The following is an 11,767-nucleotide window of genomic DNA, read 5'->3' on the forward strand; positions in this document are numbered from 1 at the left end:
CGGAACACCGGAAAGATCTAACCCCAAGTCATCGAAGGAGAAAGTGTCAAACTGGGCCGGAGGCGCAGCCTCCGTTGGCGTCGATGTGTGCGACGAACCAGTCGAAAAATCAAAACTGGGGCGATAGACGTCCCTCGGCGTCCCCTGTGTGGCGGGCGTCCCCTGCGTCGCCGGTACCCCCCCGGGCATCATCTGCATCCCGGGTGCCCACCCCGGCATCTGGACACTGGGTGCCCACCCCCGGCATCTGGACACAAGAGAGAAAAAGAAAAAAAAAGAGAACACTCCACGGAAGCTAGAAACACTGAGAAAACTCACAAGGAAAACCTAAGTCTTGCCAAGACTGTCTACCAGAAACAAAATCCCAATCCTATAGTTGGCACTAAACAGAAAACAGAAATATCCAGAAAGATTCAGCCAATTTACCAGAGCAAACCCCCACTCGAGGGAGGGTTCCACTTGCCCACCTCCTTTTAGCAACTCGGCGTGCCGGAATAGTCCCCCCGTGGCTCTGATACCACTGTAGGGATCAGACTATCCGGGTTCACTATTTACCGAGACCTCTTTGGTCTTGTTTACAAGATGGCTCAGTCAGACCATCAACCAAGCAACTGAGTTCAACCTAGCTATTACAAGTTATCAAGCCGTAAGAGCTGTTGACTCAATTAGAGTCTTCTAGGTCAGAAGCTCCAAGAAACTCCAAGTAATCTCCAATGATCCTGCACACTAGGAAGCTAGTTAGAATAATATGAAAGATCCTCTCGGATCATGACAAAACATGCAGTAATCAATGAAATAACAAAGGAATCGCATAGATCAAATAGCTATGGCTCAGAAACCCGCCAATAGTACAGATCTATTCACCAAAATCACATCCAAGGGAGCAACGTTGAGCACAATGGTGAGACTCTTCACAAACCACCGATTGCAACTCCAAACCACTCCACTACACCGGATCTAGCTGCTCTCAAAGCTCACAACCACAGAAACGTCTCCACAAGAAACCCTAACTTCTCTGGAACCCTAACAACCGAAGTAGTTGCTAATCTCAAACCCACACACCGTTTATTCACACAAATATCAGTGATAAACCACAGTGGAACAACCAGAGAAACATCAGAGAAGGATAACCCAAGGGAAACTCAAGAACTCGAGAGAGAAGTGAGAGAAATCAGAGAGTAGAGAGTGAAAAGTGAGGCGGTGAGTAGAGGGAGAGAGTATATCAATCCAGTAATGGGCTAGGGCAAATGCAGCCCCAACTTACCTGATGGGCCAAACAAAATTCCAGGCCCAGCAAAAATAATAGTCCACTAAATTAACAAGCCCAATAGTCAACATACTCCACCTTGGACATTAATTTTTGGGAAACCAATTGCACTATTAGCTAAGGTCTTTAACTCATCATAGCCTACAAGGCAGTCCCCACAACACCAAGGAACCAAGTTCACTAGCATAGGGAAACAACTAGGTTTTGCCTACAAGGCTCCAGAGGGGCTGACACCCATTAGCCTTTAGGACTTAGTGCCATCAGCCACTAGCCACCCTTACCACAGTAGTTAAGAGGCTGAGGTCTTTAACCCCGGGACATGCAGCTATCCTAGGTCAAAATGCAAATGCTTAATGCAAAAAGAAAGTTTTCAAGTGGTAAGCATTTAGTCCCCATGTCAGCTGGGTTCTTATCAGTGTGCACTTTAAGCAAAGAAACCTCATTCTTTTCAACAATATCCCTGATGTAATGAAACCTTACATCTATATGCTTAGTTCTATCATGGAAGACAGGATTTTTACACAATTGAATTGCTGACCGAGAATCTGAAAACACAACAGGAGGAGAATTCACAAATTTGAGTTCAGAAAGTACTCCCTTTAACCATACAGCTTCCTCATTGCTTCAGTGATAGCAATGTACTCAGATTCTGTTGTAGACAAAGCAACAATGTGTTGTAGCTGAGACTTCCAACTTATGCAAGATCAGCATAGAGTAAAGACATAGGAAGTGGTGGACTTCCTCTTATCTCTATCATTAACATAATTGGAATCAACATAACCAGTCAGTTTCACACCATCTTCACATCTAGAATAGCATAAACCATATTTGGAGGTATTTTTCAGATATCTCATCAACCACTTTAAGGCTTCCCAATGAACTGGACCAGGATTAGACATGTATCTACTCAAGCAAGACACAGCATAGGCAATATCAGGCCTAGTACTAACCATTAGGTACATAACAGATCCTATAGCATTAGCATAGGGAACCTTCTTCATGGCATTGATATCATGTTCAGATTTAGGACACAAGTCTTTACTCAACATAAAGTGTGCAGCTAATGGCACAGCGGCTGGCTTAGCATTAAGCATGTTAAATTTTTCCAGAATTTTGAGCACATAGGGTTCCTGATGCAAAACAAGCACACACTCTTTCCTATTTCTGAAAATATTAATTCCTAATATCTTCTTGGCATCCCCTAAGTCTTTCATATCAAAATTCTCACTCAAAGAGGTTTGCACAACAGTTATGGATTTCAAACAAGGACCCATAATCAGCATGTCATCCACATATAACAGCAAGAAAACAGGAGCAGCAGAGTCAAGGTTCTTAACATACAAGCAAGCATCAAAAGTGCTCCTAACAAAGCCTAATTTCTGCATGCAGGTGTTAAACTTTATATTCCACTGCCTAGGAGATTGTTTCAAACCATACAAAGCTTTTTTGAGCAAACAAACATGATTAGGAAACTTAGGATCAATAAAGCCTTCAGGCTGTTTCATGTAAATGGGTTTATCCAAATCATCATGCAAAAAAGCAGTTTTTAACATCCATTTGCTTCAGTTCCCAATCAAAATGAGCACATAGAGTAAGCATCAGCCTTACAGTTGTAAATTTAACCACAGGAGCAAATATTTCAGTATAATCTACCCCCTCTTGTTGAGTAAAACCTTTGGCCACTAATCTGGCCTTGTATCTCAGTCCCTCTACCTCACTTTTAAGCTTATAAAGCCATCTGCAGTCTACAACAGAAGCACCAAGAGGGAGAGGTACAAGTATCCAAGTATGATTAATTTTCAGAGAGTTCATTTCTTCTAACATGGCTTTATACCATTCATTCCAGAATTTTGACTTAGTAGCATGCTTGAATGATTGAGGCTCATCTCCATCAGACTCATGGACATTAAAGGCCAAGTTTATCAAAGCAATTAACCCCACATAACCATCATATCTAACAGGTTTAGAAACATTTTGCCTTCTGGGTCTATCTCTAGCTAACACATAATCACTGAGGTTAGGAGCATCAATAGCATTTTGGACACCAGGTGGGGAATTCAAGACATTCTGGACAGGCATAACAGGAGGATCACACATAGGACCATCAGACAAGTTAGCATCATTGTTCACATTGTCACACATGGGTACAGTTTCAACATTATCTTGTAGACCCCCCCCTCATTAGGTGTTTCATTAGGAATATAGACAGGTGTGATGTTCCAGAATGGCTGCTCCACCTCTCTTGGAACATCCATAGGATGCTCTACATCAGTGGGGTTATCTGTGGACTCCACCTCAGTTAGAGTGTCCTTGTCCACATTCTGAGAAGCAGGGGTTTGAGTCACATTCAAGCAAGGGAAATCAGTTTCATTAAACACTACATCCCTACTAATGATGACTTTAAACCCTGGCTCATCTCTTAGCCACACTCTATATCCTTTCACACCCTCAGGGTATCCCAAAAACACACCTTTTCTAGATCTAGGTTCAAGTTTATCATTTCTAGTATGAACAAAAGCAGAGCATCCAAACACTCTTAGATTAGAAAGGTTAAGGGTTTTTCCAGAGAACACAAACTCAGGACATTGTCCTTGCAAAGGCACAGAAGGAGATCTATTCACAAGATAAGTAGCAGTCATTAAAGCTTCACCCCAAAACTTTTTGGACAAACCAGATTTTGCTAACATGCATCTTACTTTATCAAGCAAAGTCCTATTCATTCTTTCAGCTACTCCATTTTGCTGAGGAGTATAAGGAACAGTTTTATGTCTTTTAATGCCATGCCCAGCACATAAATCATCTAACTCATGGTTGCAAAATTCTAAACCATTATCTGTTCTGATAGCCTTAATCCTCTTACCAGTCTGATTTTCTATCAAGGTTTTCCAAGTAGTAAATTTTCCAAACACATCATATTTATGTCTCATCAGAAAACACCAAACTTTTCTTGAAAAATCATCAATGATAGATAAAAAATACACAGACCCAGAGTGGGAAGGCACAGGGGCAGGGCCCCAAACATCCATATGCAAGTATTCCAAGATATTAGAGCTAATATTTGCAGGCACTGGAGAAGGAAAGGTGACCCTGTGCTGTTTACCTAGCACACATGTGTCACAAAAAGGCAAATCACCTTGAACATCTGAGTCAGATAAGATGTCATGCTTTTTCAGAATATGCAAACCCTTTTCACTCATGTGACCTAGTCTATTATGCCACATCATCAATTTATCATATTTGACAACATTTGCATAAGCTTTCTCACAAGTCAGAGGCACAGTAGTACAGACATAAAGACCACATTTTCTGTTAGCTTTAAACAAACACATAGAACCCTTACAGATTTTCATGCTCCCTTCCCCCCATTTACCACTCATGCCATCACTTTCAAGGGCAGTACAAGACAACAAATTGTAGCATAACTCAGGCACATATCTTACACCCTTCAAGTTCAACACATAGCCATTTTTAAATTGCAAACACACATTGCCTATACCAAGAATAACACACTTCTTGTCATCAGCCATAGACACATATGTATTAACCACAGGCTTAATATCAGAAAACAATTTCTTGAAGGGACTAACATGATAAGTGCAGCCAGAATCACACAACCAATCATTAGAGGTAAACTGACATACAGGGGAAGTATTGATATACACCATATCATGCAACATAAAGACAATATCATTTTCAGCATCAAGTTTTGCAAGATTGGCAATATTTTCAATCTGAAAGTTTCCACTATTGTTAGGAGACTTGTTCTTTTTAGGCTTATTACAATCTTTCTTAAAATGCCCAGGTTCCCCACAATTATAGCATTTCCTCACAAACCTAGAGTCTCTACTGTTGGACCTAGATCTGTATTTCTTTTTAGAATTAGACCTGGAACCAGAATTTCCATTTGACTCAGAACCCCCTCTGGAATTAGGTCTACCTCTAACATTAAACACCTTGTTAGTAGCAGATTTATCAGAAGCCCTTTCCCTTAATTCAATTTCCTTAGACTTAAGAGAGCTAATAATCAATTCAAGAGGAGCAGTATCTCTGCCATATTTAATAGCAGCTTTAACATTACTGTAAGAGTCAGGGATGACATTCATCAAGGCAATACTGGTATATTCATCAATAGTTTTATCCCCTGACCTTTTAATATCTTGAACCAGCTTTTGAAACCTATCCACATTGTCATCAATATCTTTTGACAAATCAAGCTTGAATTTAAAGAGTTTTTCAAGCAAATACATCCTTGAAGATATAGAAGTTTCAGTGTACAAAGTATCAAGGTGTTTCCATATTTCAGAAGCAGATTCAATATGATTAACCTTCCTAATCACAGAGTCAGACAAATTGAGAATAATGGTGGCCTTGGCCAATTCATTCATTTCATCCAGTTTTTCTTGAGGGGTATCAGTGGGCAAAGTGCCATCAACACATTTGAAGATTTTTTGTTGAATAAGAACACACTTTAGTTTCTGTTTCCATATCACAAAATCATTTTTACCATTGAAAGGAACCAAGTTGACAGGCTGAGCCATTTTAAAACCAAGAAAATTTTCTGGCAACACACAGAGTAAGAAAACTAACACTAACACACAACAAGCAGTCAGCCAATCACAAAAGGCAGAACACCAAGGCAACAGACAAACACAGATTCACAGATTTCACTAGATTTCACACAAAGAACCTCAAATCCTTGACTGTCACGAGCAAGGCCGGCTAAGGCTATCCCAGTTCGCAATCACTCACTTCTGGAGGGCGCAGTGGGTCACTTAGGCAGCACAATATGCTTGGTGGTCAAGCAATAGGAGATTTTCAAGCAGAGAGCACAAGAGAGAAAAAGAAAAAAAAAGAGAACACTCCACGGAAGCTAGAAACACTGAGAAAACACACAAGGAAAACCTAAGTCTTGCCAAGACTGTCTACCAGAAACAAAATCCCAATCCTATAGTTGGCACTAAACAGAAAACAGAAATATCCAGAAAGATTCAGCCAATTTACCAGAGCAAACCCCCACTCGAGGGAGGGTTCCACTTGCCCACCTCCTTTTAGCGACTCGGCGTGCCGGAATAGTCCCCCCGTGGCTCTGATACCACTGTAGGGATCAGACTATCCGGGTTCACTATTTACCGAGACCTCTTTGGTCTTGTTTACAAGATGGCTCAGTCAGACCATCAACCAAGCAACTGAGTTCAACCTAGCTATTACAAGTTATCAAGCCGTAAGAGCTGTTGACTCAATTAGAGTCTTCTTGGTCAGAAGCTCCAAGAAACTCCAAGTAATCTCCAATGATCCTGCACACTAGGAAGCTAGTTAGACTAATATGAAAGATCCTCTCGGATCATGACAAAACATGCAGTAATCAATGAAATAACAAAGGAATCGCATAGATCAAATAGCTATGGCTCAGAAACCCGCCAATAGTACAGATCTATTCACCAAAATCACATCCAAGGGAGCAACGTTGAGCAAAATGGTGAGACTCTTCACAAACCACCGATTGCAACTCCAAACCACTCCACTACACCGGATCTAGCTGCTCTCAAAGCTCACAACCACAGAAACCTCTCCACAAGAAACCCTAACTTCTCTGGAACCCTAGCAACCGAAGTAGTTGCTAATCTCAAACCCACACACCGTTTATTCACACAAATATCAGTGATAAACCACAGTGGAACAACCAGAGAAACATCAGAGAAGGATAACCCAAGGGAAACTCAAGAACTCGAGAGAGAAGTGAGAGAAATCAGAGAGTAGAGAGTGAAAAGTGAGGCGGTGAGTAGAGGGAGAGAGTATATCAATCCAGTAATGGGCTAGGGCAAATGCAGCCCCAACTTACCTGATGGGCCAAACAAAATTCCAGGCCCAGCAAAAATAATAGTCCACCAAATTAACCAGCCCAATAGTCAACAGTACAGTATAAAACAGAATTCTTCCCAAGAGAAATGCAGTTTCACCGCTACAATCAGAGTTACCCCCATCAATATAAAATAAATTAAAAATTAAGATAGGATGCATTGATTGTGGTTTGAAAATCAGGTGGGTTTTGGGTTGAAATTCCTCCGATGGTGAAGTTGATCATGGCTTGAAGGTTTGATCAACTTGATCAACACTAACGCTTTCACCACTCCTACTTTCGCTACGACCTGGTTCATTCGGGTCTGCTTCGGGCTCCCGGAGCTCCGATGGCGGCTGCATCGAAATGAACCCGGGTGCGACGTCGGAGAGCAGAGGCATGTCATTGTCAATTGTAATTTGTGAAGTGGTGGGTATTGGGTAAGTGTGTTATATATATAGTCTCTCTCATTTTCTAGTAGACAAACTGTTACGGGCAACAACCTTGCACCCGGAACAGCCGTGGAAGAAGAGGAAGAGGCGGTAGTTGAAGAAGAGGAACCGATGTTCGAGACGGTGGAACCGGAAGGCGAGAAGCAGTCTGCACCAGTTCGGGAAGCTCGATCACAGCAACGAACGCGCAGGCCACCAGAGCACTTCGGAGATTATGTCTCTCGCTGATCGGGGCGAGGACTTCAATCTATTTTTGCTAAGTTTATTATTTTAAGTTTAAATAAGTATTTTTGGTAGATTATTTTTTTCTTGAAAACATTATTGATTCGAGCGGAAGCATAAGCTCCTTTTTCGGGTTTTCTTTGTTGATTCTTTCCCGATCATAGGTCGAATCAACCCTAGGGTCCTTAGTCTATAAATAGGCCTTGTTATTCACTTTTCCAATTATGAAATAATAAGAATTTGCCTTTAATTTTTGCTTACTTTCTCGTCAAGAAAAAATCCTACCAGAAACTGTCGACGGAGCACTGTATCTACGTGACGACCTCCTCTATCCGACTTGTTAAGGAATAAAGTCCTTAACAATTGGTGCTTTACATAGGAACTCATTTAATGGAGGCGCCTCCATTGAATTCGAGCCACACCGAGTCTCAGCCACAACAACCCGTGTCGGCTTCAACTGTCTTGATGTCTCCGTCGTCCTCGTTAGGTGCCGGGCCCTCCCATCCCAAAGTGATCATGTGGGAACATATGGTGGCATCCATCGCTCGTTTGGAGGCACGATTGGATGACCAAGAGTAACGATCGGTGGCAACCAATCATCCGCCACGGTCTTCGCAAAGAGGAGCAAAAAATGACCCGATACCACCGTTTCTTGCAGGGTCTTCGCAACCCCTACGGCAACCATCCCAAACTTTGCGACTAATTCAGTCGCCTTCGGTGTCTACTGCTGTAACCATCCCAAGACAGTTGAAGCCGACACGGGTCGAAAGATAGTGTTCATGGCTGCTTGGAACGTGGACGGGGCATTAGTCAAACCAAACGGTATTACCAGGAACTCAAAATGCCCATCATGCGTTCTAAAAGCCGTCTTATAATTATCACCATCATGCATCCGGATCTGATGGTAGCCTGAACGTAAATCCAGCTTGGTGAAGAAGCGAGCCGAACCCAATTCATCAAAGAGCTCGTCTGATGCAGGAATCGGAAAATGATCTGGGACGGTGGCAGCATTCAGAGCACGATAATCAATGTAGAACCTAAAGGAACCGTCCTTCTTCCTAATCAAAAGGACCGGCGAAGAGAATGGACTTTGACTCTGGCGGATAATACCGAATCAAGCATTTCTCACATGTGACGCTCTATCTCCATCTTCTGGAAATACGGATATCTATAAGGGCTCACGTTCATACGTTTGGCATTCAGTTGGAGATGAATCCTATGGTCAAAGAGACGTTTGGGCGGCATTCCCGAGGGCACACTGAAGACGGGGCCATGAGACTCCAGTACCGTCAAAACCTGAGCCGGCAGGTCCTGAGGAATGACCAGACCCAACTCTTCTCTCGTCGTGGCCGTCTACCCGGGAATGGGCACCACATCGTGGCCTCCCCCTGCAACGACAAGAGACTGGCAAACGTTCGCAGCGATACCTGGCGTGGAGCAGGCAGAATAATACGCAAACAAACCTGCTTGCCCTGGCGGACAAATTCCAAAGTTCCCTCCTCGTAATCACTCGTCAGCCGGCGCAGAGATTTCAACCAAGACATTCCCAGGATCATATCAGGACCATGGAACGAAAATATATGCAAATCAAGTAGAAAAACGTTATTCTGGATAACCACACGTGTTTGAACAGTAGAGTGAGAGCAAGTTAAGGACTCACCGTTACCGATGTAGATCCGGAAAGGCTTAATGGCCTTGAGGGGAAGAGCAAGCTTCTTGTCCACTCGGGAATGGGGAAATTGTGGGAGCTGTCGGTATCAACAAGGATCAAAATTGATGAAGCTCCTACTGTGCCCATAAGCTCTATAGCCTCTGTCTTGTGATGACCGTCTAAGGCATATAAGTGAGATATATCCGTTGTAACCACCTCTGGCTCCTCTTTGGCAGCCTCAATAATGTCAGTGTCCTTGTCCGAATCCTCATCGGCCCCCATGTATGCCAAAAACGCCTTCTTACACACATGGTCCGGGGAAGACAGTGGCGGATGATTGGTTGCCACCGATCGTCGCTCTTGGTCATCCAATCGTGCCTCCAAACGAGCGATGGATGCCACCATATGTTCCCACATGATCACTTTGGGATGGGAGGGCCTGGCACCTAACGAGGACGACGGAGCCATCAAGACAGTTGAAGCCGATATCGGTGCCAAAAACGACCCGAAACCACCGTTTCTTGCAGGGTCTTCGCAACCCCTACGGCAACCATCCCAAACTTTGCGACTAATTCAGTCGCCTTCGGTGTCTACCGCGATCCCAACTCCCCCTGGATTTCAGTCGTCCTTCAGGGCTCCTACCCTACCAGCGGGTCCATTTTCATACCCCCCCCAGTGGCTTATATACCTATTGAGCAGTTTTATTCCAATCCTACACCAGGTTTTGATCGACAACAGACGAGCTTTTCTCTTCCGCCCCAGCAACAACAATCTTCTTTGGACCCGCCGGAGTATCGACCACAACCCACGTTGCCCCGTCCGCCTACATCATGGGACAACCCATCATCACGCTACCTTACCTCAAATGGGTTTGAGTAGCCGAAGTTCATTATGGTGGAGCCCCTGCGTTTTAACGGCGTCGACGCTTCCAACTGGGTTCTCGTGTGCAGTACTATTTTGATAACCTCATCATGCCGGATGAATTTCGCCTTCATTATGTGCTAATGCTGTTTGAGCCGCCCATGGCAGAGTGGATTTTTAACTACTACGCCTCTAAGCCGTTAGTGCAGTGGCAAGAGTTTTTGGAGGATGTGCGTCGCCGATTCGATCCAAAGTACTTCCATAATTTCACGGGATTAATCACCAAGTTGTGTCAGACGGGAAGTTTAGCTGACTACAACACCACTTTTGAACAGATGATGGGTCGGGCCAAGTACTTATCTGAAGAGGCTCTGATCCCAATTTATATCGAGGGCCTACAACAACTAGTTAAAACTCAAGTTCGTCACGCCCATCCACCGTCCTTGGCTACGGCCATGACTCTGGCTTGTGAGTTTGACGCTTGCATGGAGAAGCCGCAACAAACCATACCTTTTCAACGACGGAGCTAGCCTTCGCAGAATATGTGCCCGCCTGTTTCGACTGGGACCGCTACTGCGCCGACCACACGGATGGCCCCTCCACCCAAGCTGTTGAGGAATTCTAAGTACTCCCGCGTACCGGTGATCCGATTATCTCGAGCAGAGAAGGCCGAACGTACACGAAATGGCCTCTGCTGGTACTGTCCGGAATCGTATTCCCAGGACCATGTGTGTAAGAAGGCGTTTTTGGCATACATGGGGGCCGATGAGGATTCGGACAAGGACACTGACATTATTGAGGCTGCCAAAGAGGAGCCAGAGGTGGTTACAGCGGATATATCTCACTTATATGCCTTAGACGGTCATCACAAGACAGAGGCTATAGAGCTTATGGGCACAGTAGGAGCTTCATCAATTTTGATCCTTGTTGATACCGACAGCTCCCACAATTTCCCCATCCCCGAGTGGACAAGAAGCTTGCTCTTCCCCTCAAGGCCATTAAGCCTTTCCGGATCTACATCGGTAACTGTGAGTCCTTAACTTGCTCTCACTCTACTGTGCAAACACGTGTGGTTATCCAGAATAACGTTTTTCTACTTGATTTGCATATATTTTCGTTCCATGGTCCTGATATGATCCTGGGAATGTCTTGGTTGAAATCTCTGCACCGGCTGACGAGTGATTACGAGGAGGGAACTTTGGAATTCGTCCGCCAGGGCAAGCAGGTTTGTTTGCGTATTATTCTGCCTGCTCCACGCCAGGTATCGCTGCGAACGTTTGCCAGTCTCTTGTCGTTGCAAGGGGAGGCCACGATGTGGTGCCCATTCCCGGGTAGACGGCCACGACGAGAGAAGAGTTGGGTCTGGTCATTCCTCAGGACCTGCCGGCTCAGGTTTTGACGGTACTGGAGTCTCATGGCCCCGTCTTCAGTGTGCCCTCGGGAATGCCGCCCAAACGCCTCTTTGACCATAGGATTCA

The sequence above is a fragment of the Salvia splendens genome, unplaced genomic scaffold (assembly GCF_004379255.2).
Source record: "Salvia splendens isolate huo1 unplaced genomic scaffold, SspV2 ctg73, whole genome shotgun sequence".
Classification (NCBI taxonomy): domain Eukaryota; kingdom Viridiplantae; phylum Streptophyta; class Magnoliopsida; order Lamiales; family Lamiaceae; genus Salvia; species Salvia splendens.